Genomic DNA, 6485 nt, shown 5'->3' with positions numbered 1-6485 from the left:
AGAGGACTAACATTTCATGAAACGCTGAGATTCTTGACTTTAAAGAATGGGGAAAAGTCTTTTCAACAAAGTTTCCCGCAGGTCACTGCCTAAGACTACAGGGACTGAGAAGGGTCTGGAGAACTAGTTAGTATAAAGCTCTCTCAAAATCTTCCTCAAGAACTAATAAAGAAAGAAAGAAAAAAAAAAAAAAACAGCAAAAGAATAAGCTGCATAAGGGCACACATCACTCCTCATTAATATTTGAATTCCTGAGGGTTATCACCATTTGTAGCATGAACAGGATGCTTCAGTCAAAAAGTCAACAGCTATTGCAAGTCCAATTATAAACTTTACTTTTGAAAAAACACAAATCAATTTTTCTATATTATAAATCAAAGTCTAATAAGTATAACAATTTTTTAAAGTGAAATACTAATTCAGTAGTGAAAGACAAAATTTCAAAAGGTGACCTGAAAGAATAGTTTATTTCCAATTTGCATGCATGTTGCAATAACCTGAGTTTATGAATTATATTGCTCATGGACTATCTGAGCCTCAGTCATCAAGAATTAATTTTTCTTTATAATTAATGCTCTAAATTTGCACAGGAGACTTTGAACACATTTATGGCATGATATGTCAAAAGAAAAACTTACCAACAAATACAGTGTTTTCATATTGCCGTTTGAATAATGGAAGTTTGCCTGATTTACATTTCATAACAGGGATTTCTCTAGGAACAGAATAATCCGACAGAACAAACTTAAAAGAAAAAGAAAAGATATACTGAGTTCATAGCAACATTAGTATGTGTTTTACTCACAATCTTATTAGATTAAAAAAATTTTAAATGAGGCATTTTTACAAAATGATTTGATAATACCATCACCTAATAATGAGCCGGATCTAGCCAGCCACCTGTTTTTATCAAAAAAGTTTTATTAGAACAATCATACATATTCATTTATATATTGTATATGGCTGCTTTTACACTGTAAGAGCAAAGCTGAATAGTTGTATAGAGAATTATGTCCCTCACAGCCTAAAATATTAACCAACCAAAACTTTACAGAACAAATCTAGGCATGGAAGTATTGACAATACTCGAAATATACGTGTTTTTCTCCAAAGGAACTGCAAATATGTAAAACGACCCAGCTCTTCACTGTAAATATCACATGATTTATGACTACCTAGTGTGCCCTACTATAAATTACAACCATAAACTATTATCAGCATTTTTATATTAAGAGAAAGAAAAAGAAAAGATCTGCAAGGTCCTAAAAAGATGCCTTAACCACTCTTAAAATGATTATTTGACCTTTGCGGAATTCCATAGCAGACTAAAAAGCAAAAAAAGACTTTTCAGATCAGATGTCTTCAAAGGAAATTAGAAAGGTAAGAGACTCACGCAAAACATTTTATCCTACAGGCCTATTACCTAGTCTTCCTATGAAATTTCCTACATGAGATGTCAACAGACACATACACAATAAGTCCTTACCTCTGGATTCGAATCTGGTTGTGTGGTTTATCATTTATTTGGTATCGCAAAGCATCAGCTTGACCTTTTCGATGACCCCAGGAACAATTTCTTCACCACGCAACCAGTAAAAGTGAACTGAGCATTTACAATCTATCAAAAGATATTCAGAATTTCCTCATCTGATTATTTTGATACATTTAGTTATTATTAGAATACCAAAGATACTAACTTAGAAATAGATAACTTATGAGTGTGCTAATTAAAACATATCCAAAATTACTTTCTGATATAAGAGTCTGAGTGATGTGATTTAGCTTAATTATGACTTCAATATAACATTTACTGTCTACTTGTGCTATCATTACGCTGAACACTGTAACCAAAGAGGTTTCTCATTTAAGAATAATAAACAGAAAGAAAATAAGACAAACAGGCATACCAGAAATAAAAAGTTTAATAAAAGTCAGAACTGTCTTATGAATTACTGATTCAGTCTTCAAAATAACTCTCAAAGGTGCTCACTGTTGTCATCATCCTTATTTTATATATGAGGACAACAGGTCTCGATAAAGTTCTTTTCCTAGGTCACCAATCATGAGTAGTCAAAGACCATGAGGCTTCCCTCAAGACCACTTCCTTACCGACTGAGGAAGGGAAGTAAAGTGCACACTACAAGGCTCAGTTGAGCACACACCTACAGTCATAACAACATTAATTCAACAAATTTTAAGACACCCATTGGGTGGTAGATATAAAATAATGAACAAGTCAAAACATTGATTTTTAAAATTGTCAGTACCTTCTCTTTCATGTCTGCACTGAGAACAGTTAAATAGAAGTTGCTAATTGTTTACTGGGAACTCAGAATGGCTGAGTTTGAATCTTGACCACCAAATCTACCAGCTATACCCTATAAGATACTTTAGACTTAGACTAGATACTCAGACTAGATACATTTAACGTTTCTATGCCTTGGTTTTCTTTGTTCTTTTCCATTTATAAAACAATGCTACTTACTGTAAACAGTTATTGTGAGGATTAATTAATTGGCACATCTAAAACTTATAACAGGGCCTGGCACATAGTAAATACTGAATAAACGTTAAATATTTGAGTTAATATCTACCTTAATCTTCACAGTTCTAAGACGAACTACTATTATTGAAATCCTCATCTTGGATATGAGAAATATTAAGCTATAAGAGGTTCATGAATTTACGTATGGTCAAATAGCTTTTGGTGGAAGAGCCAAAATGCAACCAAGTTGTAGCCCACTCTCTAAAAGAGCTGCTTTTCTTCCGTCTGTCTGGACATTCACAAAGCAGAGCCAAGGACTGGAGTTCTGCGGAGCTTAGACTTCCAGTACAGCTGAACAGTTAGTGTGTGGCAGGGTGGTCAAGGGAACCCAGTCTCCTGATTTCTAACGTAGGGACTGCTACTAAACTAGGCCCTACTCAGTAGCTAAAAGCGAAGGGGCTAGAAAAAGGGACGAAGCAGAGAGAAAGAAACGACAAAAGGGCAAATCTGCGGCGGAGTGGTCCAGTACAATCTCCACCTTCCCCGTCCTGACGTGGGGACGCCGAGGCTCACCGAGGACGACGGCAGCCAGGGCCGGGTTATGTGGGCCAAGCAGGCCAATGAGGGCGGCCACCAGCTGATCCAAGAAGGGCGATACGATGGCCTCGTTCTCCTGGTCGAGGGGCGCGCGGCGCTGGCGCTTCAGGTCGAAGTGCTCCTGCAGGAGGCGGTCACACGCGGCGGCGCGCAGGGACTCCAGGGCCCGGGCTCCGCGGGCAGGGGCGGCAGACCCGACGGGAACACGGTCTCAGTGAAGCCCTGGTGCCAGCGGGCGTCGTTCAAGGCGAAGGTCTGTGGCAAACCACGTACGTCATGAACTGCATCTTGGTGAGGATTCGCAGCTTCTCGTCCACTGACTGGGCCGCACGCACCGCCGCCTGCCAGCGCCGCCTTGCTGTCGGCAGTCAGGGAAGCCACAATCGGGGGGAACCGCGCGACTCGTGTCGCCGCGACATCTGGGCCGGTCGTTTCTGGAGCTGTAGCGGCGGTCTCGGCAGCTGGGTCCAAGGACAGACCCCGACAGCGAAGCACAAGCCTCCCACACCTGGCCGCCGCCATCTTGGCCCGCGTCTCCGGACCCAAGGGTCAATTTCAGAAATTGTCCTCACACTCTTGCCGTAGGGACCACTCGGGAAACGGAATCAGAGCCAGGCCTGGGAAGGCCGCTTCTCAGTGGGCTTGGGAGACGTTGCGTAATTCATATCTCAGCCAATCAGATGGTTTCTCCAAAGGCTATGGTGGTTCAGAGCGTTGGTCGATGAGAAGAACAACTGTGTGCGCGCGAGTTTTCTACTGGTCTGGCTGGAACGGATGAAACCGTTAAATAGGAGATGCTGCCACCTAGGCTGCTTTTAGGATCGGGGCGACCTGTTTTTGCCAGAAACCGTTTACGAACATTGTGCACGGAAGCCTCAAGCCCTTGGCTACATTTAGTGGTTTCATTTGTGAATCTCCCACGTCTTTTCTGTTTTAGTTCCAGGGATAGAAAGTTACTTTTGAAAGTACAGTACTAGCTTGTTTTTCAACGTTCATGCTTAATTTAAAAATCATGCAAGCATCCCTCACGTGTGGCCACGACTCATCTTTGGGAAAATTATGGCATATATTTCTCTGTGCTAATATATGTATAATTTGTTTAATGATATAATTTATTTGAAGGGGGAGAATGTATTTTTACTTGGATTTAACTGGCAAAAATAAGATAAAATAAGGAAAATAGAAAAACCACTGAAGAATTGTGTTTAAATTTTGTTCTGCACTAAAACCCATTAGTTTCAACATGAGTAGATTCCTACTAATCTGAGGTCCTTGAAGAAGGGACTGCTTTATTTTTTAATCTTTAGCCACCACGCAATACATGTGCATAGTAGGTGCTTACTAAAAGCATTATGAGATGATAAAAGATAAATGAATAACTTATCTGCTTAAGAAATCATGAAAATCAATTAAAATCTAAGCTTATTTTATGTATTAAATTATTTTATTGACTCGCTCTCCTACTATAATTAGAAACTAGAATAATATTGATTTGGAATTATTTCAATAATTCTTCAGGGTATTGAAAAACGAAACTTTTTTGTTTTTGCTAAAAAGAAGTTATAACTATGTATACTTTTATACTGTAAAATATTTTGTGATGTTCTTCTTGCATCACCCATGTGACATGATGAAGAAAAGAAAAGGTGTGACCGATGTGGAGCGTTTAACTTTATTTCCCTGGTGATCTATTCCATGTGTTTTCAATTAGCATTGACTATTAGTGAAGTAATGTTGATAAGATGAGGATGAAAAAATGGAATACCAATGAGCAGACAAATATATGATAATACATTTTTTCTATTTAATAAAAAATACATGTACAATTAAAACAAAACAGAATATAATTTTTTCTATCTTGCGTGATCTGGAAGGAATCTTAGGGCCACTGTCATAAATATCCATTATCACTCTAGCCAATAGCAATCTAATAGACTTTAGACAGCAGGCGATATTTTTAAATGTACTATAGAGATTCCAAGTAGAGAGACAGATGGGAAGGTGATTTTATTAGTAGGAAACAAGTTATAGCACATTCACAGGTGATTTACGGATTAGAATGGATTGAGAAACACTAATAAATCCCAAGACATTTAGTTCTGTCTCTTAGAAATTTTTTATATGTAAAAATAAAAAAATTCTTATTTTTGGAATTTAATAGGCTTAGAAAAATGTGATGATTAAAATAAATTTGACCCTAATTATCACAAGAATTTCCTTGATCATAATAAGTTAGGTTGAAATTTTTATTTGACACTTTATGGAATAGTGTTTTGGTAATAAGTTGCCTGATTTTCTTTTTTTTCTTAAAAGTGCTATTCTAGCATTGGAGCTTTATGTAGCTATTTAGGGTTAATCTATTTTTACTGCAGAAAATCGTAGTATGTATGTGAATCCAGACTTTTTTTTGTTAACCACATAGCAGAGAATTCTAGAAGGGTGATTATTTTTAATTCTTGCAAACCATTTTTATACATTCAAAGCTTTAAAGGTGAATCATCATAATATTTTCCCTATAGGAGGGTACTTCATAAAGTTCTTTAAAAAATGTAATTAAAAGATAATACAAATCTTTCAGTGAGCTCTTTGAAGACCCTTTGTATGTCTTTTCTGTGGACTCACTGATTAAGAGCCATTTGGTAGTTGCAAGCAAGCCAGTACTTCCAATAATGCCACCCATCTACACTGCTCTAAGGAGGGTAATGTCAAAAATCAAGGGAAAGGCCAGGCAAAGGCCAAACCTGAGAAAGTTCACATTCCTGGCAACTCACACTGCCAGCAGTCAGCTTCACACCTGCTTGCCACATTCGCACCGAGCTCTGTGATATTGAGTGACACTGTTGGCCCCTTTCCAATGTAAGAAGTTCCAAGCATTTGGGGAAAAAGTCTTTTAGATAATAGAAGTATTGTATTGGATATGGGAGTCTGTAACTGGTTTTCTTAGTCTTCTGGTTTACTATATAATCAGCAAAGAATGCATGAAGAAATTCAAGAAATGTTTCTGTTATATTTACTATTACTTTTCGACTCTACTTTCCACTCCCTAAACTTTAAAGATAAGATCACTTTTGTTAAATTTTGTTCTTATTCAGATAAAACATTTTTAAAAACCCTGATGCATGGGAAATACTCTGGCTTAAAATAAATCAATAATAGCAATAACAATTTAAACCCTTCTTAGGAAGTTTGTACAACTCTGTCACTGTTTTTTTTTTTTTTTTCAGAAGAATAAAATTTACTTGTAACCCCTCCATACATACACATTTAGCAGTTGAATTAGAATACAAATATTTTAAGGCCTGTGAGTCTTATAAAACATCAAAGGATACAAGAAGCAAGGTTTGTTCATTCCATCCCAAGTCTCCTTTAAGAGCCAAGTTAATATTTATTGATATTACCTCTG

The 6485-nt window shown here is 37.3% G+C and overlaps 1 pseudogene; it reads right to left on the bottom strand.

Moving 5' to 3' along the window:
- Positions 1–485: 485 nt before the first annotated feature.
- On the bottom strand, positions 486–3609 carry LOC134370211 (large ribosomal subunit protein mL65-like; annotated as a pseudogene).
- Positions 3610–6485: the final 2876 nt, after the last annotated feature.

Source organism: Cynocephalus volans, chromosome 2 (assembly GCF_027409185.1).
Source record: "Cynocephalus volans isolate mCynVol1 chromosome 2, mCynVol1.pri, whole genome shotgun sequence".
Taxonomy (NCBI): domain Eukaryota; kingdom Metazoa; phylum Chordata; class Mammalia; order Dermoptera; family Cynocephalidae; genus Cynocephalus; species Cynocephalus volans.
The sequence above is the reverse complement of the archived record's forward strand: the minus strand, read 5'-3'. Positions and strand labels throughout refer to the sequence as shown.